The sequence below is a fragment of the Athene cunicularia genome (assembly GCF_003259725.1).
Source record: "Athene cunicularia isolate RWA chromosome 3 unlocalized genomic scaffold, athCun1 chr3_part1, whole genome shotgun sequence".
NCBI lineage: Eukaryota > Metazoa > Chordata > Aves > Strigiformes > Strigidae > Athene > Athene cunicularia.
Window position 1 is genome coordinate 90,639,594 of NW_020799097.1, and position 19,826 is coordinate 90,659,419.

Genomic DNA, 19,826 nt, shown 5'->3' on the forward strand with positions numbered 1-19,826 from the left:
TAGCGACAATGTTGTTATAGATTCAGATGTACTTGACCTCAGATCCACCTGGCATTGAACTGGGCATGAGCTGAGGATCTTATGTCCATGTTTTGAAGGGGTGATGTGTATGGATAAAGCCAGCCCTGATTTTTGCTTTATCTCTAGGTGCCTCTACATCCCCTGCTTGATTCAGTGGGTGGAACAAGAGCTCTTCCAAACACTGATGCCAAACAAGAGGAGTGGGACTCCAGGACTCCACTTCCAGCTTTAGGAGAGGAATTGAGCTAATGGATGAAGCAGGCCCTTGGGAGGTAGGACTGCTGAAATCATGCCCTAGCAGTGGGAGGGGGTGAGGTTGGGTGGCCAAGAGAGGGGATGAGGAGCCAGGATTCATAGGCTGCAGCCCTATCCATAATGGAGAGTTTTTTTCTGATTGTGGTGATGGAGAACGTGGGTCAGGACTTATCAGCATTATGGACAAGCCACCCAGAAGCTTTGTTTGTCTTTGATTCTGGTCTGTGTTCATTTGACTTTTGTCTGAGGCCAGATCCGAACCCACTCCTTTCCCTTTGAAATGATTTTCCGCTAATGGCATAAACGAGAAAAAAAATTACTTCATTGCCTCCCTGAGTAAACAGATCTCACTCCATCTTCAGAAAACAAAAGCTGAGGATTCAGTTTCCTCAGGACCCACGACAGATGAATCAGAAATCTAGACTTTTCCTGTGTGTGAGGTTGAGCTGGGCTGACAAGAGCAAGCGAGCCGAATGAGGACAGCGGAAGCGGCGTCAGAAGTTGGCACCTCCACGTGCTGGGAAAGCGATGTGTGCTGGACGTGAACACAGTCGAGGAGGAGGGAGATCTCCAGCTCCAGGCCTCTGGATAGTTCAGCTGTTGAGTCAGCTGGGCCTGGGGCTTTGCAAAACAGCAAGGGGGCAAGGGTGAGCAAAAATCCAAGAGCGTGCGTGTGCGAGAAAGACGTTTAACCTCTGGCAGCAAGCCAAAGGAGCGGCTACGTTACTGCAGCCCTTGGAGACACACTTGCAAACACACGTGCTGGCTTGCACGCGCACACTCTTGCTCACACACACACACACACACCACTAACAGCCCATGGAGTCTGTTCCCAGAGGCCAGCCCTGCTTCATGCTGGTCTCTGTTAATGGCCAACATCTGGCAAGGTAGCTGAGGTGGAGAGGCAGCTGGGGCCGGCAAGCCCTTTCCTTGGCTATGAGTGAAGGGGAGGACTGAGGACTGGGCTGGGGTGGGCTGGAATAGACTCCTCTTCTCTAAAAGCAGCCTGCAAACACTCACTCCTGCTTCCTCTGTGGAGAGCAGAGGTTGAGCAGCTCTGCTTTTATGTTTTGTGTGTTAAAGAGCTGCTGAAAGACAATGGTGTGAAAGCCCCAAACCAAAAGTCCCTGGCTGTGCCAGGCCATAATAGCCAAGGAGGTTTTGCCAGCTCAGACTGGCTTTGCCAAGGGGCCTTAGCTTTGATATGGAGCATGGAAGCACAGATATTATCAAAATATGTTGTTAGGAAGGATTTGTTATCCTAATGAAGGGATTTTTCAAAAAGGATGTGGGCTGTTTACAGGTTTGGGTTTGTCTGACCTTCCTATTGGCAGAACCGGGGAGGAGCAGCATCCGTCCCTGCAGAAAATTGTCATTTTGGCCCCTGGGGAGGAGCATTTACTGGTGTGAACTGGTGGGTGATGGTGACTCTGCTAGAGGGTGTGTGGGTTCGCCCCACTTCTGCCTGCGGTGGTCCTGCTCCTTGCATGTTCCTCGAGGTCTGATGTTAAGTGAGGTGGGGTAGAAAACACACTGGTAGGGAAATATGAGAAAGCTTTGCATTTCTTAAGATACAGCCGTTCTTCATCTGGGATCACTTCTCTGCTGAGCTGGGCGGCCAGCCCCCACTGCTTCTTGGCAGCTGCACCCCATCTTACCCCTGGAGTTTATCTGCAGGGGCCCAGAGTGGTGGTGCTCATACCTCACCCAGCCTGGGGAACCCCCATCCTCCCCATCAAAGCTCTGGGTGGCAGAAAACCTCCCCCATGTCTCAGCCTGCCTGAGCCTGGGCTGTGGCTACCCAGAGACAGCTCTTAGCAAACATACCAAAGGCTTTCTGGGCATCAGAGAAGTGACATCATCCAGCTCTGCTGTTATCATAGCCTCCTCCTCAGAGGTACAGGTAGGAGAGATGTCAGAGGTGGGGAGAGAGATATGGGGGTTATGGAAAGGTAAAGGAAAGAGAAAGGGTCTTTTACAAATAAAAAGCAAGTTTTTGTAGATGTCGTCTCTGCCTGTCCGGCATGGGAATCCTAAGGAATGGGGCCACGTTTCCCATAGCTGAGATGCCTGGGCTTCCTGTTGGTGGCACCCGCTGGGAGACACCCTGCCTGACACACTGCTGAGCAGCTGAGGGTCCAGGGGGAGTGACAGGGGCAGCCAGGGCTGGGAACCCTGGGGGCACACACTGATGGGTGTTGTGCTGGGCCTTGGGAACTGAGAGCCTCACCAGCATCCTTACCCCTCTCATCATCTCACTGCCATTTGCCCTGCCTATAAGGCACTGGGTAGTGAGGGCTGAAGTGAACGTTGGAGTATCTCTCACCCCAGTGATGTCCTCAAACCAGAGCTCTCCCTGACCTGGCCTCAGCTAGGCCAGACTCTGCCCTAGTTCTCTGGCTTCCAGGTTGAGTGTGGGACCACAGAGGAAGGCTGAGGTTAGAGTGTGGCCATGTGTCTAATTATTCCCCCAGATGTGCGTACGCATGGCACACCATCACTGGACATAGTCCACATGTCCCCACTTGCTCACCACTGACTCACAACAGACTGGAAAAATACAGTCCCACTCTGATGCTGTGATGAAGATGTAAGTGCTCTCTAGTAATACATGAGTAGCGTACGTGAGCAGCCAATCGCAACATTTGGCGTCTGACGTTGCTGGTTTGAAGATTAGGATGTTTACTGTATGACTGTGTGGAGTTCAACAGGGAATGACTCGGGACAGACCTTCATGACATGCTTGAGGCTGTTTTGGAATGATATCAGTTCTGAGGACACCGGCTTGATCTCCCTCCTCCTCCCTTCAAGCCCATCAGACTAGTGTTGGGCAATCAAAGCACTAAATCTCAGGTATTAAGGAAACAAGGGAAGTGTTGTTGCACCATGAGACATTTCTGCTAAGAGGGAAGGAATTCATCCTGGTGGGTGTTTGGGGGGAGCACTTACTGGAGGTCGACCTGTCTGGGGCACCATGATGAGGCAGTGAGTGGTGACCAGGGAACAGGCGAGGCCACCATCCTCCCTCTTCACTGGATACTCGTGTGTGGTGGCATCTGGACATAAAGCCCTGCTGTGGAGGATCCTCCTTAGGGAACCAGCCAGCTCCCGCCTCGAAGGCTGAGAGGGTGCACCGAGTCCTTGCTCAGAGCCATAGGAATAGTCCATGCAGCACAAAAGGGCTAGTGATTTGTATCCCCTCAGAAGGCTCTGGATGCTGCCAGTGCTGCCAGTTGTACGCAGCTGGGTCACAGATGTGCTGCTGTGGGGCACACTCACAACATGCCCACATCTTTCCTGATGGGCTCTGGAGAGAACCCACAGTCATCTGAAGGTCAGGTGAGAAACTGGATATTCCTGGGCCCTGTGGCCCTTTATTTGAAGGCCCAGCTGTTGAAGGAGCTGGTGCTGGTCCAGCTATGGGATCATCAGGGGTGTCCTTTATGCCTTTACACCTCACCCCTTCACACTTGCACACTTAAGGGATTAAGGGCCATACAGCAAGGGGGAGATGTCTGGTCTCACGATGTGCGGGACTGGGAGAACTGGAGAGGCAGAGCCTCTACTTGGTGAAGGGATGGATCCCAGCCATGATCCCCTGGGCACTGGTGGAAACCTGTTTTATAGCCTGTGGCATTTAGGCAGTGTAGTTAGGAGGCTGCAGGGTGTTGCTGGGGTATAGTACTGTGACTGAGGCTGCTGCACCATTGTCCTCTCCCTTTGGCCTTTCACAGGTAGAGGAGAGGGGGCAAGACCTTAGTGAAGGGAAAGGTCAGGGAGTTATGTTGACATCCTGACACAGGGATGAGCCCCGCATTGACTCCTCTCCTTCATGGGGCTGGAGCCCAGCACGTTTGCTATCACCTAAAGGCTTCTGTCTGTGAGTTACTAACACCTCCTTTCTGCCGTGTGAATGTGCTACCTACTATTTGCACAAACAGGAGTGTCAGCCAGGACGATGGTCTGATCTGACGTGTTTATGCAGCCAGAGCTACCATAGGCATATGTGATACAGCTGCCAGGCCTTACTTTATGTTTGCCTACAGCCTACCTGACTTTCAAACCCTTGGTGGCACTGGGCTGCTGTGCAGATGGAGCAGCAAGGAGGAGTTTGGTGCTGCACTGTGTCCCTTTGAGATGGACCGTGCTAACCCTCTGGCTCTGCACTTCTGACCAGCTTGACCACAGGTGCCAACTGTTTGTCTTCAACCAGCATATCCCACCACCTGCTGCTTCTTTATTGCCACTGACTCTCATTTCTTACTGTTTGGATTCAGCCACTGCCAAATGCTGGTCCCTGTATGCTGAGTCTGTGTGAGCTGCAAGAAACTCTAGGGCAGCTGAGAGACTGAATATCAGGTCTAGAGCAGACCTCCAGCTGGGGGGCACTGCAAGCCAGACCCACAGGGCAGCTTGGCATCTAACCTGTTATTGAAACTAACTTACTTTTCTCTGAGTTGGAGCACTGGGTTGTCTGGCCTGCTCAGGTCTGCTGCTGGAGGACAAGACTAGCTGAGACTGGGTCTTGTTTCAGGGAAATGGTGGAAGACAAAATAGTGTAGCAGAGACACTGAAGCCTACAGAGACCAAGGGAAGCTTAGAAGCACGTAGGTTCAAAAAATTGGCACCCAAACTCATAAAACCTACATGAGAGCATAGCAAGAGACAAGTTCCCAGGTCAGCTCCTGACCCTCCTGTTTTGGGTAAGGGCTTTCTATGGCTTGCCACATCACTGAGTGCTGAACAGTGGGCTGCTGGCTCAGAGATGAATTTTACTCATCTCAAACAATTTGTCAAGTGGGCAGTGTAAAAATGTCTCTCTTCCTCATGATCATGACATCTCATCTTGCAGGGCTGCAGTCACAGGTCTGAGGGTTTGGTGGCTGTATAAGCCATCAGCAAGAATAAGCCCCTGAGTGAGACCCACATCGCTGCTGATGGGATCCGGGGATTGACCTGACCAGTGTGTTTTGTCCTTGGGTATACAGGTCTGTCCTGAACATCTGGACCCAGGCAGTGATGAGTGAGGAAAGACAAGTCTGGGAAATGGTAGAGGGGAAAAAAAAAAAGTGGAAGTAGGCAGGGATGGCTCAGACTGGGGTTGGGGTGAACCGATAGCAGCATTTCTCCCAACTGGGTTATTACTTAGCAAAAGAGACAGGAGCTTGCAACGCTGAAATGTCTTCCTCCCACCATGGTCTCTTAGGCTCAGGGCCAGAGGATGTACTAGGGCTGTTTGTAGCCTGAAAACCTTGGCATAAATGGTTGTCTGTGTCACGGATGGGTGTCCAGGTGCATGACTGAGTAGGGGTGAATCTAGCTGCTGGACTGGAGCAGTTGGTTTAATGCTCTCTCCACTGGTTATTAGCTTGTTGCAGAGTCAAGCTGGTGTGTCAGGTTCTGGGAGCTTTGGTGAGAGCACTTGTGAGGGCAGGGGATAAGAGTGTGCTGGGAGGCTGAAATCTGTGGAGAGAGTTCCATTCCCAGCGCCAAAACTGACTGTGGTTTTCTTCCAGCACGAATAAGTCTGTGTCTGCACGGGAGGAAGAAGGAGGGGACAGCGTGATGCTATTCCTTATGCCTCTTAAGGAAAGGACGAGACAGGCAGAGGTTTCCCCCGCATCTGTGATGCTGGCGGTCTCCCCAGCTGCAGCCCGAGCCTGACGCCGGGATGGCGAGGCTGCTCTGAGTCACGGGGGCGTCTGCACGCTGTGCAGCCCAGCTCCTTCCCAAGGCACGCAGCAGAGCTAGCGGTGTGCCTTCATCAGTGCCTGCACGTAAACTGTCCCTCCGGTCAGCCGGCCTCTGAATCACAGGGGTCAGGTCCTGGCTGCAAGAAGGGGGTTTTCCCATCACCCAGTGCAAGGGTTTGCGTGCGGAGAAGCCTCCTTGCAGGCAGCTGGACATTGTCTCCAAGGGCATGTTTCTGGACAAGCCAGGGCTGAGAATGTCCCTGAGTGGTTGGGAGTCCCTGAGGGGCTTTGCTGTGTTTTGTGGGGTCCGTCCCTTCAGTGAGCACAGGAACAGAAGATGCTGGCCATCCTGCACCTCCTGGTGTGGTGTTTTTCACCCAAGTGCATCCTTACTTCTTCCTGCAATTCAGGGTGTCTCTGAAGCCATCTCCCTCCACAGGGTAGACAAGCCCTGATGGTGCTCCCTGGCCCAGTGTGTGCGTGAAAAATCCCTGGGTGACTTGGGCTGTGTGGGACTCTGACACCCCAGCAGGAGCCACTGCAACCCCTTTGATGGAGGGTTTGCTTCTTGGTGCTGTTGGTGTGGGCTGAGTGCAGGGGCTGCAGGACTAGCAGAGTGAGTGGTTCTTGCTCCATGCAGCCTCATGGTGCTGCAGGAAGGCTTTGCTTGCTGCCGTGTCCCCACCATGGATGCTCATTCCCCAGCCTCCTGCACACTCCACGCTGTGCTGGACCCTTTTTCCCTGCATTTCCTAGGGGAGAAACTCCTTTCGTGTTTCCTGTGCTACCACAGAATGTAGCTGTGGGTGATGTGGGAGATGCCAGGGTTGCAAATGAGACATGGCAGGAGCAGGAACCTGGCTGAATTCAACTCTCTGTGTATTTGAATGGAGGGTGCCCACTGCACCCCCTGAGCTGCTTCTCACTCTCTGTGGGTAGGAGGAAAGAATATTTTAGCATCAGCCAGTCATGGATGCCAAACAAGCAGCCAGCAGAAAGGCAAATATTTTGGCTACCCCAACACATCTGTTTAGAAGCAGCTCAACCCCAATTTTAAACAAAATGGGGAAGAAAAGACATTAATTGAAGACATGTCCTTAAGAATGCAATCCCTCGGCTGGGGCCCAGCATTGGCAGCCTCGTTGGGAGATCATGTATCACACAGACAAGATGATTGCCCAGGCTCTGATGCAAATACCTCATGCTGCTTTTGGGCAGGTCCCATGTGCCCTGGGGAAGCTAAGAGAGTCTGTGCATGACTGTGCAAACTCATGGCACTCTTACAGGTGTACATACTTCCCCAGCATCACACTTCCCCACCACCCTCCCCACTTCCCTGTGTAACAGTGTCCTTTTTCTTGGGAAGGACTCTATGTCAGCAGTTGGCTGCTCCCATCCTGCTTCATCTTTCATGGAAAGGATCCAGCCCTGGGGGATCCTAAAACAGATCAGCTGTTTTCCGGGCAGCCACTGGCTGCCTGTGTGGGACTTGGATTATCAGATTGGGAACAGCTGATCTCAAGTCTGTTGACAAATCCGTGAAGACTCAGTGAAGCTTAGACACTGCTCTTCTGATGATAACCTCTTTTGGTTGACCCCAGGCCTTGTTAATCTCTGTTGCACTCAGAAGCAAGGCTGCAGAAACATCTTCAGATGGGAAACTGGTGTGTGGTGTGGGAAAGGGAGGTCCCTGAGCTTCCTGTCTACTTCTCCAGTGAGCTCTGCAGCCCTTCCTGAGCTGTTGGTGTTGCAGGTATCTGGGACATTTAGGCTGAACTCACAGGTGAGGGATGCCTGACCTGTGATCATGACAGGGAGTACATCCTCACTGATACACCGCTGCCAGGCAGCTGTGTTACCCTGTGCATGGTGTGCTCTGCAACACTGGTGTCCCCCTCCCCATCTCCTTCCTTAGAGCAGAGGCAGCATGACCTGCCCAGCTGCCCCAGTCCAGCATGTGGGTGTCCAAGGGAGGGGCTGGAGGAAGACAATCCCCCCCAGCCGCTGCAGCGGGGGTGTCTCCTCACTCTGCCTCCAGCAGAACAAAATGCATGAGTTCAGGGGGTCACTAGGGCCTGGGAAAGGAGCTAGAGGAGCCCCACAGATAGAAATGGGGATGGGAAGGAACTAGCTGCCCCAGAGCCCATGGGAGTCCCCCAGGCTGCAGCACCTGGCATGGGGTGAAGTCCCCTCGGGACGGGTCCTGGCTTCCCTGTCCTGGTGTCAGCTGGCGGTGACATTCCCTGTCCCTGCTGGAGCTCACCATGCTCTGGCAGGAAGAAAGGCGATAGTTAACTAACGGTTGTACACGGCCTCCTCAGCTGTATGCAGCCAGCCTCCGGGATGTAATAAGTACTAATGCTGGCGTCCTGGGTGGAGGCGGTGGGGGCAGGGAGCGCCTCGGAGGAAACCCTCAGCTTGTGTCAATCAGCGCAACTTTTTATTTTACAGATCACGCTGCAGAGCGCTTCCAAGTATGAACAAACCTAAACGGAGACAGCTGGCAGAGGCTCTTGTCATCTAACTCCTTCCAGATGTGCGGTCATATGCCGCAGTTTCTGACTAATGACATCCCTGAGGAAAGCCCTGGGGATGCGGCAATGACGCGGCCAGGCAAGGGGCACGCCAGGAACCTGTTGGTGGGCTGACAGTACTGACTCCCTGGAGGCTGCTGTCTGGAGACCCTGGCTGGGAAGGGACCCTCTGCCGTCCCTCTCTTCCCTTTGCAATCAGCAGGGCTTTTCGAGTGGCACGGGGCTCCCTCTGCCACACCGGGCACTCAGGCAGCTCTCCACATGTGGGTAAAGCTACTTAATCCAAGAGAAGTGTCCTGCAGAGATAGCTACTTCATGGCTTGGAAGCCAGAAAACCACACTTAGTAGGGTTGTGCTGGAGCAAATTAGCAATGTTTTCTGATAATGAATTGAGGTTGAAGCGTTTATGCTGCTTCCCGCTTGGGAGCCCATTCAGGTCTCCCTGCATGATGTCTCTGCCAGAGATGGCTGAGAAATCAGTCTGGGTGGGAAGATTTGTAAATCCTGCCACCTCCCCTGAAATATCTGCACTGTGTGTCCCCATTTTATGTTCCTGCATGGCCTGGGTTGTATTACAGCCATGCACAGTCTCCAGTGGGTTTAGTTTCCTCACCCTCCTGTGTGAAGGACTGTGCCAGTTTTATAAGCTGGGGCCTGGGAGATGCTCAGCCCCTCTGACCCCAGGTGGGACATTGTGTCCTCCCAGAGTATAGTCTCCTTCACTCTGTCTTTCAGAAACTGCAGCCAGCCTGGGTCCAGGCTTGCTGCTTAGGTGAAGGAGCCATTTTGGACCTTCTCGTTTTTGATGTTCTTCCCCTCTTCCTCTCCACACCTTTGTAATTAACATCTGAACTCTGGCTAATCCCAGGATTAGTGAGTCATGGGCTATCGGTTAGGGCTCCCACCACCCCTTACATGTCCCAGCGTCTCTGACAAACTTGCAGGGAGGTCCAGAAAGCCAGGTTGCCCCTGAGGAGGGAGGGGGCACATAATGGATGGGGGAAAGCAGGAGCCTGGCGGGTGGTGAGAGCTCATCTGGGGGTCACTTGTGGCTGATAATGATCTCCCGGAGTCCAGGAACAGGGTGGAGGAGTGAAAAGAGCTCGAGGGGTAGCCAGTTCAGCATCCTTACCTTGGTCCATCCTTTCAGGCAGAGTGGGCTGTAGAGGGAAGAGGAAACCTGATGGGCTTTCAATGAAAGGTGTAAATATCTCCTCTGCCTGCAGGTGAAGGCAAAGGATTAGCTCATGGCTTTTGGTGCAGCATCTCCTTCAGGAGCCAGCTATGCACGTGTTTCTCTTGGGATGGTGTCCTTGGGCAAAGGGAGAACTTGCTCATTGGGTTCATTCAGTTTCAGTGCTTGAAATGCACACCAGGTCTGTGGGTGAGCTCTCTACTCCCCTGTCAGCCTTCCTCTGCCTTGTTCAGGCCTCTCCTGGGGCACTTCACAGCTCCCAGGTGACCCGATTTTCCGGGAGAGCCCCAGACAAATTCACATTTAACCTAACAGAGGCAGTGCAGTGACCTCTGTCACTTCACTTCTCCTTCAATATGAAAACTCCCAGCCCTGATGAAGCATGCAGCAATACAGTCAATTTAGCCATGAGACCTGCTTTTTACCTCCCAGACACCCAGCTGCATAATCATAGAATCACAGAATCATTCAAGTTAGGAAAAGACCCTTGGAATCATCGAGTCCAACCATCAGCCCTACTCTACAAAGTTCTCCCCCACACCAGATCCCCCAACAGCTCATCTAAACGATCCTTAAACACATCCAGGGATGGTGACTCCACCCCCTCCCTGGGCAGCCTATTCCACTGTCTGACCACTTTCTGTGAAAAGTTTTTTCCTAATGTCCAGTCTAAACTTCACCTGTAGGAGTTTAAAGCCATTCCCCCTTGTTCTGTCACTAATCACCTGTGAGAAGAGACCAGCACCAACCTCTCTACAATGTCCTTTCAGGTAGTTGCAGAGAGTGCTGAGGTCTCCCCTCAGCCTTCTCTTCCTCAAACTGAACAGTCCCAGCTCCTTCAATCTATCCTCATAGGATTTATTCTCCAGGCCCTTCACCAGCTCCGTTGCCCTCCTCTGCACTCGCTCCAGCACCTCAATATCTCTCTCGTATTGAGGTGCCCAAAACTGGACACAATACTCCAGGTGTGGCCTCACCAGTGCAGAGTACAGGGGGACTGTCACCTCCCTACTTCTGCTGGTCACACTATTTCTGATACAAGCCAGGATGCCGTTGGCTTTCTTGGCCACCCGGGCACACTGCTGGCTCATGTTCAGCTGCTTGTCAATTAGAGCCCCCAGATCCTTCTCCTCCAGACAGCCAGTTTTTCTATGAGAATCCTACAGGGAACTGTGTTAAATGCTTTTTGAAAATCCAGGTAGATAATGTCCACAGCTTTTCCCTCATCCAATAGTTGGGTCATCTTGTCATAGAAGGAGATCAGGTTTGTCAGGCAGGACCTGCCTTTCATAAACCCATGCTGACTGGGCCTGATTCCCTGGTTGCCCATTATATGACTTGAAATGGCACTCGAGATGACCTGCTCCATGACCTTCCCTGGTAATGAGGTCAGACTGACAGGTCTAGTTTCCCAGATTCTCCTTTCTGCCTCTCTTGCAGATGGGTGTCACATTTGCCACCCTCCAGTCCAGTGGGACCTCCCCAGTTAGCCATGACTCCAGGTAAATCCTGGACAGCGGCTTGGCGAGCACATCTGCCAACTCCCTCAGCACCCCTGGGTGTAACCCATCTGGTCCCACAGACTTGTGTGCATCCGAGTGGTGCAGCAGGTCTCTGACCACGTCCTCTTCAACTGTGCTGACCTCAGTCTGCTTCCCCTCCCCATCTCCCAGCTCATGAGGCTGGGTGTCCGGGGAACAGCCAGTTCCACTGCTAAAGACTGAGGCAAAGTAGGTGTTGAGCACCTCGGCCTTTTCCTCATCCTTAGTTACCATGTTTCCCTCTGCATCTAGTAAAGGAGGGAGTTTTTCCCTAATCCTTCTTTTGCTGTTAATGAATTTATAGAAACGTTTTATATTATCCTTAACAGCTGTAGCCAAGTTGAGCTCTAGCTGTGCTTTGGCTCTTCTAATGTTCTCCTTGCATAAGTTCACTACATCTTTATAGTCTTCATGAGAGACCTGCCCCCTCTTCCAAAAGTAATAGATTCTCCTTTTGTTCTTGAGATCCAGCCAAAGGTCCCTGTTTAGCCAGGCCAGTCTCCTTCCCCTCCTGCTTGTTTTTCAGCACACGGGAACACCCTGCTCCTGTGCCTTTAAGAGTTCTCTCTTGAAGTATGTCCAGCCTTCCTGGACTCCTCTATCCTTCAGGGCAGCCTCCCAAGGGATTTTGTTAATCAGTCTTTTGAACAGGTCAAAGTTAGCTATCTGAAAGTCTAAGGTGGCAGTTTTACTAACCCCTCTCTGTTTCTCCAAGGATCAAAACCTCAATCATCTCATGATCACTGCACCCTAGACGGCCTCCAACCTTTACTCCCCCCACAAGCTCTTCCCTGTTCACAAGAAGCACGTCCAGGAGGGCACCTTCCCTACTCGGCTCACTCACCAGCTGTGTGAGGAAGTTTTCCTCCACAGACTCCAGGAACCTCCTAGATTGTTCCCTCTCTGCTGTGCTGTGATCCCAGCAGATACCTGGGAGGTTACATTCCCCGCAAGAACAACGGCAAGTGACCACGAGATTTCTCCCAACTGTTTATAGAAAGCTTCATCCACCTCACTGCTTTGGCTGGGGGATCTATAGAGGACTCCTACAGCAAGATCTGCTTTATTGGCCCTTAACCTAATCCACACACTCTCAACCCCGTTATCACTATACTTGATTTCTGAGCTCTCATAGCATTCTCTTACATACAGGGACACTCCACCACCTCTCCTTCCCTGTCTGTCACTCCTGAAGAGCTTGTAGCCATTGATTGCAGCACTCCAGTCATGTGAGGCATCCCACCACATGGGATGGACTGCAGTAATGGACTGCATGGTGGAAATAACAGAAGCAGCAGTGGACTCATGCTGAGATTGGGTCTTTAGAAATGTGAGGGCTGGCCCAAAGGAAAACAGATACTACAGGGGAAAGCCTCATAGATAGTGGCCAAGACATGCAGAACAGACCCCAGTGCCAATTTCTCCCCTATCTGACGTGGTTTTGGCCTTCAGTGGCTGTTAACCCCCTTGCCCTAAATGCCTGCACCTTCCTCTTCTGGGGTAACTCCATGGGCTGCTTTGGAGCACCCCTGGTGCTGGGGAAAAGGACGAGCCCAGAGGCTGGAGCAATTCCTTCTCACACAGGCAAGGTGCTGGGGGATGAGCCCAGTGCGTGTTGCCTGGAGGGGAAAAAGCACTTGAGTTTGCAGCAGTGCAGGCTCCAGCTTTCCTTCCCCTCCTGGGGCAGGGGGGGAAACAGCATTTTTCCTGCTTTCACTGTGCCCCAGGGAGGAAAAGGGGAGGACAGCTGCTCCTAGGAGGCCACCTGGGGAGGGAAGAGGTCGGCATGAGGTGGCAGTTTATTTGGACCTCACCTTGTTACGTGGAGCTGGGAGTGGGGCTGAGCCCTGGGAGGTACAGGCAGGCTCACAGAGGAAGTGGGTGATAAGCTACGGTCCCTGCCACACAATACGCAGTGTGTGTACAGGATGTTTGGTTTCCTATCAATCCCGTCCAGAGGTGGTGGTGATGGGGAGACGAAGAGTCAGGCTTTGTGGTTTCTTTAATCTGATGATTTCCCTGCCTCTTTCTTCTACCTGCAGGCAAGTTTGTGCGTGAGGCACCTGAAGTGACAAGTCGGCATGCTCTGCTCCAGCACCAGCTGTGTTTGCAAGGAGGTGGACTGCTGGCTGTTTGTCTCAGGAGTGACTCAGGCTGACGAAACCACTCCCGGCCAGGCACAGGAGGACCTCTCTGGAAGGTGCTTTTGGCTGCCTGGAGCTGGTCTAGCCCTGCTGCTGGTGAGCGCAGTAGGACAGCTGGTGTGCAGAGGAAAGGGGCTGGGTGGGCAGGATCAGCATGAAGGGCAACATGCACTGATCAGACACAAAGAAGTGATTTTCATCTCCAGTGGCCACAGCATCACCTCATCTGGGATGTCCCAGCCAAACCCAGTACAATGGTGATGGCGCAACTGCAACCATGGCTCTGACATGCAGCAGACTGAGCTCTGGAGGCCCCAGCCATCCGTAGGCCATGGTGCTGTCCCTTTCACCAGTAGCTCTGCTCCCTGCGGTGGCTTTGCCTTTTCTGTCCCTGAGCTCCCCCCTCGGCTCCTGCCTCTTGCTTGGGTCTCCCTGGAGGAGCACATCATCCTACCTAGAGACAATCTTCTGCCACAGGGGCTTTGCCTGCATGAAATGCCCATTTTGTCCATTAACTGCTAGTGAGGGAATAAGCAAGGTGAATCTGGATGAGGACAGTACCATCCTGGGGGCTAATGCTGAAGATACTGTCCCTACCCTGGGGCATGCTGAATTTCCTTTTTCTGCCTGGAGGGTTTCACTGATGGGGTAATGTACTCCAGGTGTGATGGAAAATGGAGCACCATGCTTTGCTGAAACAACACATCTCCTGTGAGAGATGCAAACTGTGAGTGTTGGAAGGATGAAAGACTGTCATAAAGAGAAGTGGGGAAATATGCTGGACTTCCACAGCAACCTAGGGGACATCTGCCAGAGGCAGAAGGATAAATCAGGGGAGACTTTCCCTCAAGTCGAGCGAGCTCACCTAAGCAGAAGGATGCCAAAAAGATGATAGGAAACTGCTGGAGAGCTGCCCAAGTCAGAGATAAGTGGAGGATAGTATCTAGTGCAGGAGAGCAGTGATGTCCAGTGGTGAAGCAGGACTGCTGCAGGGAGGGGAGGTGCAGCACAGGTGAACAGGCGGGACTTTAGGGAGCATTTCTGAGTCCATGAGACCTTATCCCCAGGAAGGAGGTGGCTTCTCACTGTTTGCATGGCTGGAAGGTGGCAGGACTGTTGATGGGTCTCGATCACACTACAGCTCCCCAGCCTGAGAAGGGGCTAGTGGAAAATCGACAAGACTTTCCCGTCTCCTTAGCCTTCCTAGCAGTGGTGGCGAAGTGGGTACTGGGGACGGAGAGGTTAGGAAATACCAGTACAAGGTGCAAGTACCTCTGGTGACATCAGATCCTGCCCCACCGTATTTCTGTGATATTGGGGGAGTCACAGATGTGCACCCTGAGCCTCTGGGCAATGCTTTGTTTGTAAACACTATTAAAAAAAAGCTTTTTTAAAAAAGGCTTTTGAGATGATCCTGGTCCTTTCACAGCACCGGATGCTGGGAGAGTTCTGGGCTGCCCACAGAGCAGGACCTGGGTAAGCCTCAGGCACGCTGCTGGGGAATCCCCAGCTGCAGAGAGGAAAACTGCTGGGAAGAGGCACCGCCAGCTTCTGTGAAACGCTTTCATTCATTGCCGTCCAGGCGGGAACTGATCCTGGCAAAAGGCGGCAAAGGGATGTGTTTCATTCCCAGCAGAGCCAGTGGGGGCTGGTTTTGATCAGAAGTGATCTGGCGCTGGACCTCAGCACTGCTGATATCTGCAACCTGCCACCCCAAGCTTGGCTTGGCCTGGAGGACGCTCGCTTGTGTTTGCATTTGAAAGGGCCTCCTGTGCTCCCTGTGCTCGTGGTTGAATGGCTTCCAAGGCGGCTTACTTTTCTCCCTTTTTATCGTTGTCATTATTTTTTAATAAAGTTTCCTAATTAGCTTCTTAGGCTTCATGGCAGAGAGGCCTAGGAATTAATTTCCTCTCCTTGGCCACTCACAGAGGTTTCCAGGCCATCTTAGGGCTGCCGTGAGCAGGGACTCTGCGTAGTGTCTCCCAGTGGGGCAAGAGGAAGCCCAGGATACTGGCCTTGTCCTGATGCCACAGTGCTCTTTGGGAGATGCCAGAGGAGCTGTGGGGTGATGAGGAGTGGTGGCACAGGGGCTGAGCGTGGTGTAGGAAGTGCAGGCATGGGCTATCCACCTGTGAAGCAGAGCTCAGAGTGCTCAGGGCGTGGAAGATCTTTGTTGGAAGAGCTGGGTGTGAGCAGCCTTGGCCCACTGAGTCAGGACTCAGCAGCTTTGGCAATTTTTTGAGAGGGGTCTTGTACTTTGGGTTGAATAACCCCAGGGGAACAGGGGGAAGCACAACTCTCCCTGTATGTAACATGGGGAGAGGGAAAGTTTCTCTTCTTCTCCTTGACTTCATTTTCTTCTGGATCTGCTTGAGGCTTTTCTCCAGTCATCAGATACCACTGTTTATTATTATCAATTGTGTTATTAGTAACAATAATTAAAACAGCATTAATATCAATGCATAGGATCTATTGCTATTTGCAGAACTGAGAGCAGAAGTCTAAGTCTGTATAGAGAGGTGACACTGCAGATGCCATCAGCTCTTCTCTTTTTACCACCTTTTCCATTTTTTTCCCCTCACCAAAACAAACAAAAAAAAAGCTTTTCCTGCCCTCCTTGGTGTGCTGAGTGTGAGAGACGAGGGACGTGACACTGAGGCTGCTGGAGGCCAGTGATGTGGGGTCTCACAGGGAGGCAGGTGGGTTGTAGGAGCCCAGTCTGAGTTGCACTCTGGTCCTGGCTTGGCAAAATGCCACAGTGACAAACATAGCTGCCCTGGGGAGGCACTTCCATCGTATCCTGGGGGAATTCGGCCACTGTGGGAGGACAGCATGAGTTCAAGGCTTATTTGCCCAGAGTCCAGACTGAGGTGGGATGGGGGCAGTGGTGTGAGTGGATCAGAGAGGTGGAGAGGCATAAGCAGAAGAGGCTTTGGGTTCCTCACCAAGGAGCCTTAGCCAGCCTGACTCACCCAGACCCCCTGGCAGACAGAGGGAAGATCCTTGTCCAGGGTGAGCAATAGCCAGGGAACTGAAAAGACATGCATACCCCCGGCCTTGGCACCCTCTTGGGGTACACAGAGCATGGCTGCGTCTCTGCTGGTGTTTTCCTTTGCTGAGTGGTGAGACAGAGGCACAGGCAAGAAGGGAACATGCCTCAATTGGAAAACATCATGTATTAGGGCCATGCATTGTAGAGGCTGGGCTTCCCAAGAGAGAGGGCCAGTGGTACCTGGAAGCACCACAGGGCTCTTGTGTTTATGAGCTTTGGTGATCAAACTCCTTGCAAATGAGCAGTGTTGAGAAATAATCATCCAAGTTGCCCTGGCTGCCTGATCACTGGCTCTTAATCCTCACTAATTCTCTTGTCTGGAGCCTGAAGGCTCCTAGATACTCCTGATTACTAAGAGTCTGTGGGGAGGATGGAGGATGCTTACACCCTTATTCACCTTTTCCCTCTCTTCCTCTGCCTTCCTCATTGGGGTCCTTTGCTCTTTAGTTGTGTTTCTTTCTCACTGCAGCACCTCACCTCCCTGCCCAGTTTTGGTCCTTGGCTGGCTTGGGGCAGAAGCCACCCATTGCTGTACATGTTGCTTTGCTTGCCTTCATTTGCTCAGGCCCTTCTCTCCCCAGCTGACATGCTGAAGATAACATATCTCTCCCTCCCTTTGCCTTGCTCCCCTTTTCCCTTCATTGTATGTATTTCTTTCTCCATCCCTGTGACTGAAACTTGGCAGAAAATTCAGAGACATGTTCAGTCATTGAAATGTCTACCCCAAGTAAAGGCCAGAGCACAGCCTGAAGCAGCAGAAGGGGTGGGGATGGTCTCTCAGCTGATCCCCAACATTTCCACATCAGCTGGAAATGAAATTCTTTCTTCCCTTGCTAGCGATGGCCCCCAACTGGCCCCAGTGAACAGGCAGCACTTGCCTACCAGATCTGCTGGGACAACCTGCTTGGTGCTCCAGCCCTGACTTTTGATTTGGAAGATGGTTGGCAATGAGTACTTTGGGGAGTCCCTGGGAGGGTGAATAAATGGAAAGTGGTAGGTGGAGATTCAGGGACAGATGCCTCAACCTGGGCTCTGGAACCAGTGTGCTGGTGTTAAACAGTGTTGATGCTTGTGTATGTGTGTGTGCTGCTGGCATGTTTGCATGTCTATGTCTGATAACAGAGCAGGATGCCACTCAGGCAGTTACATGTACCTGTTGGGTGTTCTCTATGTGGGCGTAGATTTTGTCTTCCCTCACTGCTCCATCTTTTCCTGGCTCAGTGCTGCATCCCTGTTCGGATTCTCACAACCAGCTCGAAGTCCCAAAATGACAGGACAGGAGACAAAATGGAGCAATATGAAAAGTGTGTGGTCTCAAGAAAGGGAACACTCTGGCCTTGCCAGTAGCTCGAAGAGGAAACAGGGGCAACATGGTAGTGGAATGAATGGTGTAGAGAAACCCAGAGAGGCTTTGGTGTGTTGTAGCTTTCAGGCTCAGGTGAAGGAGGTACAGGACAAAATGCAAAGGGGCCAAACTCCAGGCAGATAAAAGGGGTGGTTGTGCAACCCTCGAACACAGACGAACAATAAAGCACAAACACAATGTAACAGTTTTAATGACCAACAAGCAGTGTTAGCCAACTGCTTTATAAAGTGCCCCAGGTGGTGCTGTTTAGCCACTGGAGCCAGGATCTGCAGGGACTTCGGTCAGGGTCAGGTTCTCAGGGATGAGTGCCTGGATGTGACAATGGTGAGGAGCTTGACACATGCAGTCAGGAGAAACCCCACACAGAGCAAGGGGTGCCGTGGGGAGCAAAGGTGATGCTTTGCATAGAGCTGCCTCTCTGGAGCTGATGTTCTGACTGTGACCCTGCTACTGTTTTCCAGTGTGGCAGGGAGGCAGGACACAGTGATAGATGAGACCTCTTGTTTCTGTTTGGTGAGAAGCAGGCTAGAAAATCACTGACTGGGTCTGGCATGGCAAGAGAAGGGTTTGTGGTAGCTGACTGGACCATGCCCATGCCCTCTTCAGCTTCACTCCACCTTGGTCCAGTTCTGGCGGCATGTTCTGTAAACAGCATGGAGTCACTGGATCTGGTTGTACAACAGCCCTGGGCAAGGCTGGGCTTTGATGTGCTGTGGTTTTGTTCCTGCAATTCCTCCATGACATGACTTTCAGGCAACATCCCAGCTTCCCAATGGGACAGTGCAGATGCAGAACATCATTAGGTCCAGAGCAGATGTAAGGCAAAGCTGCAACTGTTCCTAGCTAAGACTGCCCCATCTTGGGCTTGGTGGGTGTGAGGTAATGTGAACAACCTGTTCAGAGAAGGTCCTTGGAATCCCTGCCTGGATAAGGCAGATCTTAGAAATGACAGAAACAGGCTGTCTTCATAACCATCCTGTCCTCTTGTTCTTCAAACACGTGGATGCTGGCCAGACCATATGAGGTTGGCTCGTCACTACTCATAGTGTAGAAGTGCCTCGTGGGCTCTGTTAGGAAATTTCTGGTGTCCCCCGTGTGGGATCTTGGGCAGCCTCAGCTCCCTCACTGACTTCAGCCTACCACCAGCATGCTTTAAAGGAAGCCAAGCTGGAACTCAAGCTGCAATGGCCCTTGGAAGCCACTGTCTCCCGAGCGGAAAGGAGCATTATGAGCGTTACTGGAAGCTGCTGTGGCTGAGTTACCAGAAATAAACCACTTCGATTTGAGGCCAAGTGCTTGCAGACCACTGCATTTCCCACTCTGGTAGCTGGGCCACCTTCCTAGTGCTTTTGCTTCTCAGCAGGGAGATATTCTATAAATGCCACCCACTGCTCTTGCTGATTTGGGTGGGTGGCAATGAGGCAGGAAGACAAAGGTGGGTGCCTTGCCGAAGGCTCCTGTTAGCATAGATTTTTTTTTTTTTTTGTAGAAGCGCCTTTTCTGGGAACTTCTGGGTTTCAAGAATAGCTCCTTTTAATTCACAGGCAGGAGGTAGCTGGAATGAGAGGGCTCTGCCCACAGTCCAGGAGCAGATGATGTGTCCCTGGAGAGGCACAGATGTCTCAAACGGAGGCTTTGCACACATGGGGGTGGCAGGATAAGTGGCCTTTAGCCAACGCATCCCTGCTATTCTCCTGCTTGTCTTTGATTTTAAACTGCAAATATGACGCATGAGCTACGTGTTAACCTGCTCCCCATCAGGAAGCATGGAGGCTGATGCCTACGCAGCCCTTAGCAGCTCTCTTTTCCCACTGCACTGGGAGAAGGGGACAGTGACCTGTCAGCTGTGGCTCCCAGAGGAGACTGAGACCAGGAGGGACTTGCTTGTTTCATGTAGAGGAGGGAGTCCTAAGCTCAGTGCTTTAATCACAAATCCATGTTTTCTCCTCCATGGGAATACCTGGTGAAGAGGCAAAGGCTGAGAATGATGCAGAGATGTGCAGAGTTTATGAGGGCCTTAGGGCA